The following is a 20,773-nucleotide window of genomic DNA, read 5'->3' as shown; positions in this document are numbered from 1 at the left end:
GACGGTCATACTCTGTTAAGTGTGTCTCGTGCAAGGTATGGTTGCATCGGACAGGTTGTTCTGGGCTTGATCCCAAAACCCGGCGTCAACGTAACTTTTATAAATCTTTTGTGGCTCCTTGCTGTTCAGGCCCAAGGGCGTCCCGTAGTCTACGCCTAAGCCCCCCCCCCCCCCCCCCCCCCACTACCTCCCAGCAGCCCAGCTGCTCAGCAAGCCACAACAAGTACCCGCTGCTGCTCGCGCCCCACGGCGCCAACAACTCAAACAGCTGCTACCACTCATAACTACTACCTTCGTAGTAGAGTCGGTAGCAATGCTGAGCATCAGCCCCTGCCCCCGCCTTCTCCCCCCCTCTTTTCCGGCAGCAATCGTGCAGGTCAGGGAAACAGACTCGTAGTCCCTACCTCCGTTTGCACCGTTTGCCAGCACAGAATATATAGGTTTGCGACATCCGCCCAATGCAGCTCCTGCCTTGGGTGGTGCCACTTTCCTAGATGTTCTGGTCTCCGCGACGGCAAACCCCCGACGGGTTTCATCGCGCAATGGTGCCAGGTCGCAAACCCAAATCATCTGGGTACCCCAATGCTTGCCCAGGGACGCCCAGTCCCTCCACAACCCAGGCGTAGTCACCCGTCGCTTACCCCCAGAGTGGCGGCGTCTCCCCTTATGCACTTCAGAATTCTGCAGTTAAACTGTAATGGACTAACTGGGAAGATTACGGAGATAGTCGATTACATGAAGCGGCACAATATCCGCATTGCTGCGATTCAAGAGACTAAACTCACAGCAAGATCTGCATTGCAGACCTGCTCTGGGTATAATGTCCACAGGAAAGACCGCAAGAGCGGAAATGGAGGCGGCCTCGCGTTTATCATACACCACTCTGTGCAATATCATATATTTGATCCTGGTATCGACCGCAGGGACAATGTCTTAGAACGTCAAGGCCTATCTGTCCGGTCAGGCGATGCAAACCTAGAAATCATCAACATCTACATCCCTCCTGCCACCTGTTGCCCCAGTGGATACCGCCCTAATATCAGAGCCTTACTCACTGGCAACAATCGCATTATCTTAGGCGATTTCAATGCCCATCACGATCTATGGCATTCAAACTTGCGGGCGGACAGTAGGGGTGAGATGTTGGCGGATCAAATAGAAGAAACGACGTTCTGCACAATAAACGGAGACGCCCCCACACGTATGGTAGGAAGCTGTCACAGTTCGCCAGATATCTCAATCGTGAGCGCAGAACTCGTAAACTGCGTCAACTGGCAGCCGATGGTAACATTGGCATCAGACCACCTGCCCATACTTGTTTCGCTCGAGCTTACCGCCGACTTCATCGTCACCCAAAAACGCACTTTCATAAACTTCAAAAAAGGAAAGTGGGAAGAATATAAATCTTTTACAGACAACCGCTTTGCTGCCCTCCCTATCCCGACTGATGCCCGCCAAGGGGAGCGTGCCTTCCGTAAGGTCATTGAATCGGCCTCGGTACGTTTCATTCCCGCCGGGAGAATTCCCGAAATCCTGCCCACTTCCCGGCGGAGGCCGCAAACTTAACGAGAGAACGTGACCTTATAAGACAGCTTGATCCAGGCAACCCCCAAATAAGGCATATAAACCAACACATCAGATTGCTTGTGGACGAACACAAGCGGGCGAAATGGGAGGAGCACCTAAGAGGTTGTAACCTCTCTACCGGTGTGGGTAAACTTTGGTCCACCGTAAAGCCCCTATCGAATCCGACTAAGCACAAAGACAAAGTTTCCATCGCCTTTGGCGACAAAGTGCTGTCGGATGCGAAAAATGCGCGAGCGCTTTCTGCCGACAATATATAATGCATCCTACGGTCGACAAAGATAGACGGAGAGCCAATAGGCACGCACGTAAACACAAATTCAGCGCGTCACCAATCACCATCACCGCTAAAGAGGTTGAGGACGCCATTGGTCGCGCTAAACCATCCAAAGCAGTGGGTCCAGACGGCATAGCCATGCCGATGCTTAAAAACCTAGGGAAAGAGGGTTTCAAATATTTAGCGCATGTCTTCAACCTGTCTCTTTCCACCTTTGTCATACCCGAGAAATGGAAAATGGCCAAGGTGGTCCCGCTACTAAAGCCTGGGAAACCAGCTAACATAGGTGAGTCGTATCGTTCGATATCTCCCCTATCGCCAGTGGCAAAGACGCTTGAAGCCATTTTGCTCCCTTATTTCCAAGCAAATTTGCAGCTAGCCTCTCACCAGCTGGCTTCAGAAAACTCCATAGCATTACCACCGCGCTAAATGCCATTAGCACCCAGATAAATTGCGGTTTAAATCAATACCCCTACCATAGAACAGTACTCGTAGCGCTAGACCTATCAAAAGCTTTTGATACGGTTAACCATGGCTCGTTACTGCAAGACCTGGAAGGGTCTACCCTTCCCCCATGTCATAAAAGGTGGACCGCAAATTATCTGGGTGGTCGGCAGGCATCGGTACAATTTAGAATCGAAACATCAAAACCAAGGAGAATTAAACAAGGGGTGCCACAGGGTGGTGTCCTACCCCCACTTTTGTTTAATTTCTACATATCTAAGCTACCTTCATCACCGGAAGGAGTCACAATCGTTTCCTACGCCGATGACTGCACAATAATGGCCACAGGCCCAGGCCCAAAGATCGATGCGCTATGCAGTAAAATAAACGGCTACCTCCCTGATCTCTCCAGTTTTTTCGCCTCGCGAAACCTGGCGTTATCACCGACTAAATCTTCCGCGACCTTATTTACAACATGGACGTCCCAAATGTCGACCATTTTGAACATCCACGTCGATGGCACTACGCTACCGACTGTCTTACACCCCAAAATCTTGGGTGTGACGTTTGATCAGGATCTACATTTTGGTGAGCACGCAACCGCAATTGTTCCGAGAATTCAGAGCCGTAACAAAATCCTCAAATCCCTCGCTGGCAGTACCTGGGGAAAAGATAAAGAAATGCTCATGACTGCATACAAAGCAATTAGCCAGCCGATTACGTGCTGCGCGTCACCCATATGGTCGCCAAGCCTAAAAATTACCCACTGGAAGAAACTACAGGCCTGCCAAAATACTTCTCTCAGAATCGCCACGGGCTGTCTTCTTATGTCCCCAGAACACCATCTGCATAATGAGAGAGTCCCCATCAGGGAGAGAAATGAGATGCTGACCAAACAGTTCCTGTTGAATACCCAGAAACCTGAGCATCCCAACAGACATCTGATTGATGAACCAGCACCGCCTAGGGGCTTAAGGAGTCATCTCCGTAAGCATTTTAAGGAAATAAGGCACCTGAGAACCCAGCCTATGAAGCGAAAAAACACAAGCAGGCCCTTGGTGAACTCCATAAACAGGCGTCGGACCTTTATGCCGGGAATTGCCCGGTGAATCCAGTACTTAAGGAAAAGCATCCAAAACTCGCGGAAGAGGAACGCATACTCCCCAGGGAAACGCGTGTCACTCTTGCTCAACTTCGTTCTGGATACTGTAACAGGTTAAACTCTTACCTATCCAGAATCAACCCCGACATACAAAATGCATGCCCCGCTTGCAATGTGTCCCCACATGACACCAACCATCTCTTTAATTGTAATGTGGAACCAACGCCTCTAACACCCCTTTCCTTATGGTCCACCCCTGTTGAAACGGCAAGTTTCCTTGGACTCTCGTTAGAGGATATTGATGACAATTTGTGATCGGTCGGGGCTACTAGGTGGGGCGAAGCATTGCTACAACAACAAAAACAACAACAAATAACAACAAGGGCCGATATGGCAGATTCAGCAGAGTTGGCCAAACTAAACAACAATTCCTGGTTCAGCTGACGGGCTAACTAACATCAAAATACTTTAAAAATCCAGGATCGATAACACACCCTAAAACCTTCGGGGAATATCTTTATCGATAGAACAACAACAGCAGGTCGCTCCTCGGTGATAGTTTCGCTAACTCATAAAGTGTTTCTCTGTTATGAAAAGTTTTGCAGTAAATTTTATCTGCCTTAGCAGATGCGGTTCATAGTCAGCATAAAACGTGAAGCACCGCTTATTTGTAAGAAAATTAAAAAAGAGCACACCACAAATTCGAAGAGAAGCTCAACTTCCATCTTCTCGGAGGTATATTATTATTATTGCTATTATTGAGTTGCTACGTAAATATGAATATTTCGATTCTGAATTTATCATAGCCCATCAAACATTCAGAGTCAAAAAAGAGTCAGAACGAAGTCCTAATTACAATCGTTTACGCTTATTATGAGCTCATTTATGAGTCCGGAATGAATGCGTTTCCCTTCTTGCGATTATCGCCCTATATGAGCATTGTGACTCTGAATAGGAGTCATATACGACACCTATTGACCTCATAAACAGATCGTTTTTTATACTTATCGGCTTCTGAAAAGACTATTTTAAGATGGTAAGATGATTCCTCCAAGCTTTATACACTTTAGGTAAATGATATTTATTTGACATTGGAATTGCGAATCATTACCGAACTTGTTTGAAACCCGGATATTTCGTAGGAAGCCCTTGGATTAAACAGATTAAAAAAGCAGTATAGATGTTTTCTCCATAAGTAGGTCGTACCCATGCCAGGGCATCTAGAACATATTGCATATAAAGGGGAATGACTTGCATGCCAAATAACGCGGAGGTCCCGATCACAAAATGTTCAAAATACTTACATCGATAAGATGCAACTTTCACCGGCAAAAAAAAGGCAAAGCATCAATTCTAATACAAAAAGGAACCTGATGGCAGGTCATAACAGAAGCAACCAGCTTTTCCATCGCTGTTTGAAATCCACTTCATTACAATGATTACAATTGAACTTTTATTTAAAATAAAATGTATGATATGGAACTGTTTCAATTTATTTTTTCTTCCAAAGCTGCCTAATTTAATAATTTTCATATCTTTCTTTTGCTCATAATTGGAGTCATAAATCTCACAGAAGGATCATATTTCTGAGGTTAATATATTTTTAACATATTTCGAGCCCATATTGATATCCTATATTTTGAGCGCTCCGAGAAAGTTCAAGGGGAGAAAACTTTGATATTTTTAGCTGTAAATGTTTAATTTTTAGGAAGTTCACAAACTCATACTTGAAACTTTGAACTTGCTCGTAAAGTGAAGAGCAATTTGGGCGTTTAAGTTGCTCGAATTTCGTAAAAATTTTCATCGGCGTTAGTTATTCTTTTTTATTTCGATGTCTTTAAGTAACCGCATTCGCTTCACTTTACCGATCATTTGATATCGATCTCTTTATCTTATTAATTTGAAAGCTCACACACCTACTGAACAACAGGTTTTGCACTTAAGTAGAGGTGAAGCCTCTTTGAATGTTATTTATTTAGGATGCGCCATGAATGTCAATTATGAAAGTTCACTTATCTTGAAACATGACAAACAAAACATTTAAGCCGTTTTTATCAAATAAATTTGTACCAAATCCATTCAGCATTAATTTATATTTAGTTGTTGTATGGCCGAGACATGACAACCAACCATTAAAGAGATGAGCCGTGTCAATATGAGTGCACGCGGGTGCTTTTCTTTTATGTTTTTTTTTTTTCAAGAAAAAGAATTGCAAGAAATCAACTGTCGGTTGTTTGTTGTAAATTAATTTATTCGTTTATAATTACAGTTTTTGTGTGCATTAAATTAAAACACATAAGGAAAACTTGGAGCTATTTACCTCAGAGGATATTCGGGCCGAGCTATGCGTCGTGCCCCATTGCATTTTTCCCACAAATTGGCGGGACGGGACCTATATATGTATTTTATGTCGACTACGGCATGCCTAAGTGGTTTATTAAAGGCAATCTTAAACTAGTATTTGGGTTTCGATAGGAATAATGTCTGGGTCGAAGCGTCGTGGCATGGCCGGCTATGTTTAACTGGCGTATATTTAATATACGGCAGCAGACTTACCAAGTCTGAAGCCGCATTAAGTTCAAATCACGTTTTTATTACAATATGCTTCATAGATCCTTAAAAACGATATAAAAGAGATAGTTTGTGTAGTTTGCGGAGCGACATTTCTTGTGAATGTAATGGACGTAAACTCCAATCAAGAAGTGCGCACTGGTTTGCCCATATTTTGCGTCAACGCCGTGCTTGAGTAGCCCGGCGGGCAATTTGTGATTTCTCTGCGCTCCATTATACTATTTGAGAGCAGATACTGTCACTCTCAACTCGACATAGTAGAGTGGTAGAACTTATTTTTTATATAGTCAGGGATTGTAGTGTCAATTCGACTTTCTTCTTCTTCCTTTCATTGTAGCGATAAAGACACTACCCTGAGATTTTCGGAAGTCTTTTCGATGTTGATGGCCTTATTTCGGATATAGATCCAGTGTGCTCCGGAAAGTAGTACCACTTGATTACTAGCCCGACCATCTCAGAAACAATTTGATATGATCACGTGGATTCTTCTAGTTCAGCACTTCCATGGGAATGTGGATCCGCCAAAGGCTCGCCTGCTTAAAGTGTTTATGATATATTCATATTTGTAACAGGTGAGGTTGACAATTGGCCTGCACAAGCTATAACCTTCACTGGAAACTCCTTGAACTGTTCATGTTCATTATCTCTCTCGCTATACTTAGGCTTCCCTTCCAGCTTTGCTTTTCATTGACTAGTATTTATTCCTTCTTGACTTGAACATTTTGATAGGGCTCAATATTTTCTTTGCCGGGTAAATCACACTTCTTATAGTACATGCTGTTAGCCTCATCGTAGACGAGATTTACGTTTTCTTATAATGCTCCAATCTTTTTATGTGCTCTGCCTTAAATAATTGTCGTTAAAATAGTTTGCCATGGCTTTCATTAAACAAAAAAGCTCCAGTCCGAGGGTTTGCACTCATTTTCTATTTAGAAAATATTTTTATGCAGCGCGTCCCCAAGCAGACTGCGTTATTAGGAGCACTGTTGCCTGGTAATATTTTCATTTCGGACCAAAATTTATTGAAAAAAGGCCCAAATCTCAAACAGAAGGACACATTTTTTTAAATTTCCTTTTTGTTCCAAATAATGTAATCAACAGTAATATGCGTATAAAACATAAATGACTACATCGAAAACAATAATAATAAAACCAGTTTTATAAGACTTTCATCGACCAAAGGGATTAAGAACCTTTTTTTGCTTTGTTGATTGAAATAAGCTCCAATTTATATCGCAATTTGGATTGGCGCGGTCAAAATATTTGGGCTATGCTGCCATGTCTTTTCAATGCCATTTAAGTAAATGGAAGACTATACGTGATTTGCTGAAAGTCGACTGAAAACAACAGGCTGCCCATTCAATCAAACTTTGAGGCAGCGTTCTGCATTTTTAGCTCAGTGAAAAAGAAAAAAAAGAAAAATTATATCGTGGCTACTTGCCTAAAAAGGGCACACATTTACAAAAAGGGACCAGCGCACCAAACGGGATTGGAGAGTACAAATGGACCAAAGATGCAACCATGGTTGTTGTTGTTGTATTAACGATACAACCGTGGTGGTCATGTTAATCGTTACCGGGATGATCGAGCTAGTACCTTAATCGTGCCTTGTTACCGGAACGTACCGGATCTATATCCGGCAAAGTGCCATCAACATCGATAGCACTCCACATAACCTTCGAAGAGTTTCTTTATCATTAGTAGAACACAAAAATAACAGGAGTTCTTGAAATCCAAAAAAAAAAAAACAAAATTTTCTGAAAATGAAAAGTGAAAAGGGCAATTTTTTATCATAAATGTTCTAAACAAGTTCAGAAAAAGGTAAATAAAGTTTAAAAGCAGGCACTAGAAATTTAAAATAAGGGAACATTTACATATTTCAAAAAGGATGAATTAAAATCCCAAAAAAGGCAAATAAAATCAGAGATATGAAAGTTTTGCAATTTGTTTGTTTGACTCATTCAATAAACCACAAAATTTAGCATACAAATTACTTAGCAATCGAAAAGAAATTTAAACTTTTATTATTTTATTTTTTATGCATCCTTTTGGCAATTCGCGTGTATACAATGCACTTGGTATAAAAATATTCAATACATCCATTATTGTTATTATTGCAACAAAAAATACCAGTTTTCACATCCACAAAATAATTGCACTCAAATTTTGATTACATAAGAGGAATAATAACATTGATATTAAATTTGGGGCCACGCTGTGCTGCACCCTTTGCCTTATCATTTTTTGGATGCATAAGCTGTTTGGTTACCTTTCATTTTACGAAAAAAAAAATTTCTTCTTCTTCACTGAAAATCATAAAAGAAATCAATTCACAATATTTAGGGCAAGTTTTAACGCAAAAGGCAGGTCTTTGGCAATTTCAAAGCTTTGTAGGTTGCAGGCGATTGTTTGGCAACAATTTCAATGTGTAGCTTTTAAAAATACCTTAAAACATATATAATAAATTGATATAAGAAGATTTATGATCATGTGAAACAAAAATTCGAAATGAAATTTACTGCCACATATCTTTCTTCTACAGAGTACAGGGCGAATTAGAATAGTTCAATTTCATAGCTAGCGCTTCATTGAGTCATCCAGCTCTAGATCACGATAAAATCACATTGGAACGATCAGAATAAGTACTATGAGAGTTTGCAGTACTCAACGAATGTGTACACCTAATAGGGTGCCTGTTACTTTCAAGCTTTTTTTTCAAATCGCTCCATAAAATTTAACAAAAAAAAGTTGAAACAAATTATCAAACTCTAATAACTGGTAGTTAAGTTTTTTAAACCACAAATGCGATGCATTTTCCATATAATATTGTATGAGATTTTGCACTTAAAAAAGCTAGAATACTGCTTAACAAAGGGTCGTCACGTCCAAAATATGTTGGGAGGGGTTGGCTGATATCGAAAGTTTAACTTCTGTCAGGAGCTCTGTGCAAAAAGCGGTTCTGATATTTTTCAAACTAAAAATGTATAGTGTTTCAATCATGATTTAAAATGAATGTAATGTAATTATTTTATGACCTTAATCATTTGTTTTCAGACTTAAATTTAAAATTTATGGGTTGTCGTGGGTTCACTCCCAAGTTTTTTAATTAGAAGAAAATGTTTCTAAGCGGGGTTGCCCCTCGGCAGTGTTTGCAAGCATTCCGAGTGTATTTCTGCCATGAAAAGCTCTCAGTGAAAACTCCTCTGCGTTGCAGATGCCGTTCGAAATCGGCATAAATTTGAAGAAAAGCTCGGCCTAAAATCTCTTCGGAGGTTATCGCGCCTTACATTTATTAAAAAAAAAAAAAAAAAAATAAAATAAAAACAGGAAGACTGTAGAAGAACGTTAATCCGTGTTCTAGATTTGCCTGTTATTAAAAACTGTGAGTTGTAAATGAGCTCTGCTTTTCCCAGGATTTGGTCACTCGTCTTTTTGTTTCAAAGTCTTATTTTGACTTGAAATAACTTTTTTTTTTCAATCTTGGTATCCAATACTTTTCTATTTATGGGCGATTTTCACTTCGGTCAGATGATAGCTTACCTCAGAGTTGTGCGAGGTGATACTTTTTTTTCAGCCCATTATGGCTGTTTAAGTTTCGCTTTGCGGTCTCATTTTTAATATTTTGTGAAAAAGTTATTGAGCGAAGCAGTGTAATAACCCCCGCATGACATCAACTAAGGTACGACGTGGCTGAATGCGTTTATAACACTTCAACCATCGTAGGAGTGCGGGTTCGAATCCCAATCCCCGGGAGAAAAGGCTTTGAAGAGATTTAAAAAAGGTATAATCGAAACAGCTATCGCCTTGTCCGTCCTGATGTCACGTTGTTTAAAATTTTCCCAAATTATTAAATAAATTATAAATTAAAAATTCCTTCAAATAAATGTTTTCATACATTTAAAGCAATAAGGACAATCCCCTCCTACAAACCCCCGCCGGCGTTGTTTTCTTATTTTTGGCATATATCGCCTGGTGACAAAAGGGTATAACACCCGCAGGAGTTATTTCTTTTTCAAAAGGGGAAAAAACTCCCCAGGCGTTATTTTTCTTTTCTAGGAACGTTCGCCTTTTTTTTTTTTTTTTTTTTTTTTTTTTGGAAATAAAGCCGCGGTCGTTATTTCACTATGCTTATTTAAATGAGTGGAAGGAGAGATATGTGATGGACACAGGGCCGGCTCAAGAGAATTTGGGGCCCTAGGTGAGTTATTAGTTGCGGCCTCTTTCTACCGTATTTATAGAAAGAAATTGGAGATCAGAAAATTATAGATCAGAAATATTAAATTCAAACTTAGTGTCAATAAAACAAAAAAATATTTCTTTTGCATATTAAATATATTTTTTTTCAACAAAAGAACGATAATATTATACAAAAAAGTATTTTTAATTAGCTTAAAGTTTACTAAAACTTCATTTTCCGCGCCTTCAACTCAGACAAAGTTGATATAATTTTACTTAAATCTAATTTTTGCGCGATTTCCTGCTCTATTGATAGCAATGCTAAACCGATCGCAAGTACGTTTTGATTAATTTCAGTTTCGAAAAGCTACGCTCCGCTACGCAACCGACATTGGTATCGTCAACCAAATACTAAATTGGGCATGAGACCAGACAAGTTGTGTTGTAAAATATAACTAAGGTGAAAACTGAATTTTTTTTTTATGAAACTAAATATAGGGCCCCTACAAAATTTCTTTTTTTTCCAAAAAGGCCTTTTGGTACAAAAGTGTTTATCGAAGTTGGTGCCCCCTAGAACGTGGTGCCCTAGGCGGTCGCGTAGTTCGCGTATATGTTAGAGCCGGCCCTGGATGGACACAAATGTGAAGGGAATACAAGTAAGTATATGAAGAACGGGTGGGAGAAGGGGATGTGAGAAAACAGTATAAGAAGGGGATCAAAGGAGAAATTGGGAACCACGGTTGCCCTTCCAACCCCATTTGGTCCGCTGGTCCCTTTTTCCATTGGTTCTTTTTGGTCCTTTTTAAGCAGTAGCCACGATTTTGGTAATATTCTTTCTCTTTTACCAGAAACAAACATTCGAAATACTGCTTATAAAACTTGCCGCAAATTCATTAACCCAAATATAATTTCCAATTTACTTCAGTCGAATTCTTACCACGAAAATTGTCCAGTCAATAAAATGCAGCAGAACAATGACATTTCACCTAGAAGATAATTTATGCGAGGCATAAAAAAGAAAAGGATTGAATCTTTGAGCAAATAAATTGTCATTAATTTTTGATGAAACGACGGACTTATCACAAAAAAAAACCTGTTTTAGTGGCTAGATATTTCGACCTTTTACTTTTTTCAAATATACGTGTGTCTCTAACAAATGACCAGGAACTGAAAACTATGAAAAAGAATGAAACTTATTTGTTCCAAACAAGTAACACCTATCAAATTTTGTATAAAAGCATTCTATGCAAAAATTGTGAAAGCGTTAGTTCTCGTTTAGAACGTCGATATTTAAGTCTTTCTCACTCAATAAGTTCAAGGAATTCCAGGACAATTGTGGTATAAAAACTTAGCATATTGACACAAGAAATATTTAAGCTGAAAGTAAGGCAGTAACACTTCTTGAAAGTGATAGCTTTATAAATGTGCAACGAATTGCGATTAAAAAATTTATTTTTATATTCGGAAGAAATGTTTTTTGTAAAATTATATCCGTAGGTGCTTGCAGAACCTCATAAACTTCAATCACAACACTGTTACCTAGTTTTTCGTACATAATTACATGTTACCAGTTCAGTTATTACAAAGTTGAAACTTTTAACATGCTTGATTTTTAGTCTGAGTACAAAACTCACACTTACTGAATCCAAGCTCTGGTATGAAGTATAAACGTTTAGGGAAAAGGTAAGCATCTATAAAAATAGCATTAACACAATTGCTTAGTGTGCTACAACGCAAATTTTTGAACCGTTCCATACTAAAACCTAACCGCGCTATACATTTTCTTTCATTGCAATCAAGCAAAACTAGGTTCACAACGTTTGGTTGGTGAATGACATAGACTTATCCTAGAAATGTTAAAATGTATTACCTAAAGGTACACATTAGTTTCGTTTGTGCAGTTTGAATTAAGGCCAAGTATCTCCTATTTGCTATGTTTATTAAAATTTTATATAGGAGACCATGAAAACATTCTAAAATTTTTACATGTTATAACGAATACGGCACTATAGTAATTTGCGAATTGTTTGTTGAAATGTTCACTTTGACTCGTATCAAAAAATACGCAAAATTCGCCATTGTGGTTTTTGTCATATTTTATCACTTCAGTGTCAGTTAAGTTGCTAGTTTTTGCGTCACTTTTGGTTAGTATGTCTGAAGATTCTTTGGTAATGTCCTTTGAAAGCTGTATCATTATCCTTTTGTTGCTGATAGCAACAGTCGCCTGTTCAGGTACAGTTTGGTCAGGTTGGTTTTTGTCAGATAACTGATTGTAATGTGCCTCTTTATTTGAATTACCCCCGATTGCCCGTATTGCTTTAAATGTATGAACATATAATTTTATTAATAATTTGGGAAAAATTTAAACAACGGAACATCAGGACGGACAAGGCTCTTTTTGCACATCCCTTTTAGAGGGGCACATGTCTTGTATTTCCATATTTTCTAAAATTTTTTATACGTACCTCTTGGGTACAAGCATACCCTGCATGGGATTCTGCAGCGCAACCATGTTTGGGGTATCTTTTTGTGCACTTTTTTGATTTTTCCGATTGGTCTCTTTATATGGATGCATTTCATGGGCCGCAGCATTATTATTTTTTTTTTCGTTTTCTTGGAACCGCTATGTGTCTAAATCTTCGCTAACGGCGTGTGTAGACGCCGAAGCGTCCGCCATTTTGTTTCTATTTGTGATCGCACTAAGCTTTAATTGAAACTTACCGCCTTGTGTAATAAAGATAATTTTTGGCAAAGCTTTATTTAAAATGATTTTCTTCTCTTTCTTGTTGTGTTTTGTTCACTTATATCTACTCTATTTTATTTAGTAAAGACAATTTAATTGTTAATTGGTTAAACTTAGATTTTTAAAGAAATTTATCCACTCCTGGCTGAATTCGTAGCTTCCACTTCGGCAGTTGGTTCAAAAAAGAAAAAAAAGGAAAAAAAATTGAGCAATTAAAAAAAAGAAAAAGTGATAGCAATTTAAACTATTTATTTTGATTTTGGGGTTGCCGCCCCATATTTTCATTTGGGACCAAAATTCTTCGAAAAAAGGACCAGATCTCCAATTTAGTAGAAATACCTGAATCTGTAAAGATCTTCTTTGTAGACATGAAAGTCCACCACTTCATACCCAAAGTAAGACAATGCTACAAACAACTGTGGAAGACTGGGACACACCAAAAAACATGCAAATCGAAGAACAGATGTATACTTTGTGGAAATGAAACAGGTTGTGAATCAACATGTGAAACAAAGAACAACAAATGTATTCTATGCGGTCAATATGGACAGGTTTCACTGAATTAAGACAAATGCAAAAAGTGGACTCAGGAAAAAAACATTACAGAAATTATGGCTATAAAAAAAACTCTCCAGAAGGGAGGCCTATGACACTTACACTCAACTGAATAGCTATATAAATCGTTTCGATTTGCTGGATGAAGAACAATTCCCAAATCTTCCAACACCGAAACCTAAAACTGTCAACAGAGCCCATCAAATAAATAGTAAATTCAATTAAATATAGCAATGTGGCAGAAATGCCAAAAAATAATAAGAGAGCAAGGGTAAGAAATATGGTTGTTAAAGATGCTCCGAAACGCAATCCATCATTTCCCTCAAATGAATGGTTTAAAGCAGAGCCGGCCAAAAGTTGCACATTGTGCAATTTGAGTTCGTATTTTCACACAGACACTAACGATGTGCGATCACTATCGTGTGCTTTCGCTTGTCACCCACTAAAATCAACAGTGAATGCAAAAGGAAAAGTCCATGCTACTTTTTGGGCACATAATAAAAACAATATGCTGGAATGTTAAAGTGACGTTAATACGTTTTAGTTAGTATTATTAAGTTCCTTTGAACATACATATTAATATTGTCAATTTAAATATTAATAATTAATAATAATTAATTAATTATTAATAAATATTGACAATTTAATATAAGTAACTTGTTATACGTTCTACTTAGTTTTATTAATTTTTATACATTTTTTTTATTGAATAACTTTATGTTTTGAAAATATATATTTCTATCTTTACATTTACTTTGTTTTATAGTTCTTTCTTAATGAAAAAGTGATTTTTTTAAGTAAATTTTGCATTGGAGAAACACCATATCTTCTGTTTTAAAAAAGTTTTATCTGGCTAGCTCGACCTCCGTGTTCTTAGTTATATGAATATAAGTAAATATTGTTAGGATTAGCTTGAAATCAAATAACCAGAGTCCTTTTTAATTTCGAACTTCACAATCACCATTTTCTTTTAGCACACTGTGGGGAGTTGTCACTCAATTTTTACACACACTTATGCAATTGTTTTAGTATTTATGTAGCCGGCTCTGGTTTAAAGTATCGGAAATTGAAAAACTAGTGACACTCTTGTGTCAAAAATTTCAAATAAACTCTGAAGAACCCATTGTAAAATTGTTAAATAATCTGTACAAAAAAAAAATGCCAATGATAGACTAGCGTCAATCGGCACAGAAAATTACATACAGAATGATGATGCGCATTCTGCAATATAACTGTCAAAGATTGAAAACTAATAAAAATTACATTGACTTTTTCATCCAAAAATATAACATTGATATAGTAGCACTACAAGAAATATTTTCACATGACATTAACACTAATAATCACAAACTAATTGATTTTAATCTTATTAAAAAAACTCGACCTGATGGTTACGGAGGGGTAGCCATAGGCTGCAGGAAAAATATTCTTTTTAAAAAAATTAAATATTCTACATCGTATGACATCCTTATGATGAAAACCACTAGTCTACAAACCAATTTAACTGTATGCACAGCATATTTCCCACCAAATTTAAACTGTAACATTTTTCAGCAGGAAGTAACCAAGCTTTTTGACAAATTATCAACACACTCTAACGTAGTTATCCTGGGTGATTTTAATGCTAGATGTCTGACATGGGGTGATCCAAAACAAAGATGAAAGGAAACATTTTGGAAACCACGGTTCGCTTACATAATTTTATGTGTCATAATGATGGCACTATAACACACAATACTGACTCATGCACTGGCTCAGTCTTGGACTTGAGATTCTCTAATCTCGGTCAAAATGTTCTTTGGACTTGCAGCCAATCCTTCATAGGAGGAAGTCGCCATCACCCTATTATAGTTGAAGTAGCAGATATAAGAAAACATCCTCTTCACTTTATTGCCAAACACAAACTTAGTGCTGAACTATCACAAATATCTAACACCAACTGTTCTTCAAATATAGAAAATTCTATTAAAAATGCCATCAAAAAGGCTACGATCAATCTGAACAATTTCAAACACACCCCAAAGGCTTGGTGGGATGAATAGATGGAACAAAAATTATAGAGTTCTTATTGCAAAAACCAAAAAGGCAAGACTCACAGGATGAACTGAAGATATAAATGATGCACTAGAGGAAAAAGTAAAATGGAAATAGGCTGTAAAAAAGGCAAAAAGCTATAAAGACAGAATTGAAAAACTCAATCGAGATCCTCATAGCAAAAATGCATGGAAATTTGTCCGCAATGTGAAAGGAAATGCCAGCTTTGCAAAATGTAGCTGGCTGGAAGAAAACAATGTTCCCTACTTAATTTCCTAAAAGAACAGGTCACTGATCTGACAGACAACAACTTAGTCATCAGACAAATTGATAATGATTATTATATTAATTTCACACAAGAAAATTTCGATGAAATACTTATCAACAAAATATAGACAGCTGGAGGACTCGACCGGATAACATATGAGATGCTGAAAAAATTGCCAGTGGGAGCTGAAAAAGCACTAGCTCAAATGCCATAGACCCGTCTAAACAGTAATAATGTCAAAGACAGTTGGAGGAGAATAAAAATAGTACCTATTCTAAAACCAAACAAAAACCCGGACGTTATTACAAGCTATAGACCAATAACCTTAATCTCTGTCATTGCAAAGACTGTGAACATGTTAGTAAAAGAATTCCTGGTACAACATTTGGACACAAATAATGTGATACCAACCAAAAGCTATGCATACAGAAAAAATCGATCTTCAGTCATGTGCATAAATGAAATAACACATTATATTGCTGATCAGAAAAGAAAGAAACAACATGTATTTGTATGCGTATTAGATCTAAATAATGCGTACAACTGTGTAGACCTGACAGTTTTAAAATCTATGCTAATTGAAATACACACCAATCCTACTATAACAACGTGGATTCATAACTTCTTTTCAAGAAGGTACTATATCTTAGGAAAAGAGTCGATATAAATAAATAATGGACTGCCTCAAGGTAGCTGTCTATCACCAATTTTATTTAACTTATACACTAGATATCTACATACTATCAGTGATGAGTCTACGCAACTATATCAATACGCAGATGATTTTGTAATAATATGTCATGACAATACCAAAGAAAGAGCACTTAATACACTACAAGCTAAAATCATTAATTTTCAGGACATATGTAATTCACTTAAGCTATCATTTAATTTCTCAATAACAAAATTCATGTACATGACATCTGGTAAAAAACAATCTTTTAATCTTAATATACAGAATACTACAATTGAACAGGCAGATGAAATAAAAATATTAGGTAGAGTTATGAATTTTAGATCCACTATAAAAGATCATGTCAACAAAACAAAAAAAGAAGTGCAGAAAGCAGTAAACCTTATATCAAAGCTAACTACAATCAAGGCAGGCCTAAGTCCAAAATATAGTTTAAACTTCTACAAAGCCTTTGTGAGAACAAAGACTGAGTATGGATGTACTACCTTTGCAAATGTGCCTAAAGGCTACAATTCAAAACTTCAAACAATCTCTCACGAAACTATAAGAAGATGCTTAGGAGTACCTCCCAGTACTCAAATTCATAGTAGATATGCATTGGCAGGAGAGCTACCGCAATTAATAAGAGCAAAATGGTTGACAGCAAAGGAGCTAACCAAACAATGGTTTATTAATGACTCACTCATACCTCAACTCCAAAACAACCCGGAAATAAACTCTAGTTACAGCTACATATACAATAAATTTGAAGATATCTTTGACAAAATAGACAAACATCACATTCCATAGACACAGTAACCTACACCTATTAGGCACGAATCTTGACAGCTCAAAGAATCAAAATTCTAAAGAACAACTTAAAGCTATGTACAATGAAATAAAGACAGACTTACACAACAAAGGCTTTTTTATTCTTGCAACGGATGTTTCTGTGACAGAAAGCAGCACAGGCTGCAGCATACATGTAATATACAAAAATTTATCATACTTATACAGGCTCAATGATAACTACTCATCTACCTTTGGGGAACCGACAGCTATCAAACAAGCGATACAAAGTGCAGCAATGGAAAAATGTAAGAAATTGGACATCTTCACAGACAGCCTATCCTCAATAAATGCACTAAAAAAGAACACAAGAAATAATTTCATAGTTGCAGAGATTCATAATAAATTGAATAGCTCAAACCTTGATGAAATCCAAATTAGTTGGACGCCCAGCCATGTCGGAATTTCGGCGAATCTTGCTGCCAAAGAAGCTGCTACAAGAGGGGCAGCTATAGATACTGCTCTCACACCACAAGCAGCTCTAATAAAAATAAAACAGATTTTAACAAATGAATGGAACAACGAATTTCAAACGATATGTATCTCCAAAGGTACTTATTTTGCAACAATATTTTCCGACACGTATCAGAAGCCCTGGTACAATAATAAGCAAATTCATATGGATCCATATGAAGTTAAGCTTATTAATAGACTCATAACAGGACATACGTACTGCAAACAATATTTAAGCAGCTTCAGGCATGATGTGTCTCAACAATGTTCATTTTGCACCTCCATAGAAATGCCAGAGCATCTTATATTTGAATGTACCAAGTTTGACATGCTGCGAAACAATTATAATATTTTTAGAAAGTCCGCATCCTTGTTAGAATTACTTAAATCAAAAAGTATAAAAATATATGAAGAACTTGTAAAATTTATACGTGCGGCCATGGCTCAATTATATGGTTGGCTCATCTCGTCAGCTGATTTTATTTTTATCATTGCATGGTCGATGGGATTGTTAAAAGGAGATGGCAAACTCAAAATGAAACCAACACATTGACATTGAACCATGCGTGAGGCACAGCTTTCTAAAAAGTTATAAGGTGTGTTTAATAACCAACACATAAAATTTTTGATTATTCGATTTAGTATCAAATCACAGATTTTCTTTTCTCGCTTTACATACATAAAAATATAAAATATAAATACACAATGTAAATATATATAAACAAACATCTAAATGTAATGTAACCATAGAATATAAGTTATAATTACGCCCCGATTCTAGTGTGGTAACAATATTCTTCACCACGGTAACGAAATCATGTGGCAACTTTTACACCCTTTTGATATTCTACCCGCGAAAGTAGCCGGATAATTTTTTACCCACAAAAGTAGGTGGTTACATCGAAATAACAACACAACAGCTGTTGTTTAGAAAAAGGCAAAACTGAAAAATAAAGATTTGTAAGCGCAAATAAGTAAAGATAATAGTAACAGTGTTGCCTCTTGCTATACATATTTGTTTACATTATGTACTTTCACAGAATAAATTACAATATACCTATGTAGAAACTTATCATGCATAATATGCATATACACATCGTCCCGTTTATTCGTTAACCTCGTATCAACAACAAGTGAGACATTTCGGTAAAGCGAACACGGTTGCCACACCATGTTTTCATTTGGGACCAAAATTCATCGAAAAAAAGGACCAAATTTTTGTTTTATTTTATTAGTATAAAATACAAAATTTTAGGATGTTTTCATATGAAATTTTACTAAACATAGTGAAGACTTTCCTTTAATTCAAGCTGAACAAACAAATATATGTGCATGCAACCAAAAATGATACTATATTTTGACATAGCATAAGTCTATGTCTTTCACCAACCAAACGTTGTGAATATAGTTTTTGTCACAAAGCTCTTGGCTCTAGGATTATGTTATTGATTGCAATGAAATAAAATGTATAGTGCAGTTAGGTTTTAGTAAGAAACGGTTCATAATTTGCGTTCTGGTGTTGCCGAACTATGTATGTGGAAAACTCAGTAAATCATAAATGAAACTAGGCAATTTTGTTAGTGATATTTTTATAGATGCTTACTTTTTCCCTTAACGTTTAAACTTCATATCAGAGCCTAGATTCAGTAAGTGTGAGTTTTGATCCCAGGCCTCAGGGGTTCTACTAGCCCTACGGGAATAATTTTATACAAAACATTTCTTCCAAAATCAAATCTCTTCCTTCTGTCTTCGAGTTAAAATATTTCTTGTGCCAAGATACTTTGTTTTCAATTACCTTGCGTGGCTTAACAACACAATAGTCCTGGAATTCCTTGTACTCACTGAGCTGGGTGAGAAAGATTTAAATATCAACGTGCCAAGAACGTCAACGTGCATAGAATTTCTTTGTATAAGATTTGAAAGTGTTAGGCTCACGGCAGAGTGCGCGCTATAAGCTATGCTAGGCGAGAAGCAATTTTTATTTTCATATATTTTACATAGTGTTGTATAACCGACCGAATATATCCGTTATTAATATTATTATAAAACAAGAGTTTTTTTTTTGATTAGTCGGTTATTTCATCAACAATTAACGACAATGTTTGCCAACACTTTTCTTTTTAATGCCTTGCATAAATTATATCCTAGATGAAATGTTATTGTTCTGGTACATTTTATTGACTGAGCAATTTTTTATGGTGAGAGTTCCATTGAAGTAAATTCAAAATTATATGGGGGCTAACGAAAGTGTGGCGAATTTTTGGGCAATATTGTGAAATTTTACCTGACTGAAAAGAAAGAAGAGTATCAATCGTGGCTACTGCCTAAAAAGGACCAAAATTGAAGAAAAGGGACCAGCGGACCAGATGGGGTTGGAAGGGACCATTTTTGGTCCAAATGGACCAAAGTAGCAACAGTGAAAGCGAAGAAAACTACCTTTCAAATTTCTCCACAGACACTGGTGAGTTTTTCGGTGATGACAGCGTTACCACTTTGGCCAGAATCGCGGATAAAAGCCCTGGTAACGATATTCGGTTACATAATTTTCTGGGTACTATTTTACCGGTAACGCTCAGAATCGGGGCGTTAATATCAAAATGAAGCAATTATAGTAGAGATAAAAATACAATTAAACAGAAAAATTCAATGTAAATCCACTCCAAAACATCCACTGTTGGTTTTTTGGCAACATAAGCAACTCTACAACAATCTTGTCACGTGGTGTATAAGGTGCTCTCACAAACATCTTAACCAACCAGCTGTATTCAGATGAATATGGACAAATCCACAAAAAAAAAAAAAATTGCTATCACAAAACTTGGTAAGCCGATTAAGTTCGTCATAAGGAATGAATATGGAAAAAATGAACGAAATCGGATAAGGACCACACCCACTTTGATATAAAAGAGATTTAAAAGGATCGTAGGCAAATATTAAAGATTATATCTCTATGAAAAACAATTATATATCAATACTTAGTTACTTATAAACACATTTTCATGGCGATAAAACTAATACATAAAAATTTTTAGAAATGGGCGTGG

At 37.0% G+C, this 20,773-nt stretch overlaps 1 protein-coding gene and 1 long non-coding RNA gene across 2 annotated transcripts in view; one reads left to right on the top strand and one right to left on the bottom strand.

Moving 5' to 3' along the window:
* The window catches only part of Cht6 (Chitinase 6), a 267,684-nt gene that overhangs the window by 88,057 nt on the left and 158,854 nt on the right, over window positions 1-20,773 (top strand). The window lies entirely within an intron of this gene.
* Window positions 17,351-18,229, bottom strand: LOC137247899 (uncharacterized). Its single transcript, XR_010951931.1, has 3 exons — window positions 17,950-18,229; window positions 17,638-17,757; window positions 17,351-17,571 (listed from the first exon to the last, which is right to left on the bottom strand). It is a non-coding gene; the product is annotated as an uncharacterized lncRNA (long non-coding RNA).

Source organism: Eurosta solidaginis, chromosome 4 (assembly GCF_040869045.1).
Source record: "Eurosta solidaginis isolate ZX-2024a chromosome 4, ASM4086904v1, whole genome shotgun sequence".
In the NCBI taxonomy this organism is placed as follows: Eukaryota; Metazoa; Arthropoda; class Insecta; order Diptera; family Tephritidae; genus Eurosta; species Eurosta solidaginis.
Note: the sequence above shows the minus strand (reverse complement) of the source record. Positions and strands in the feature narration are given on the sequence as shown.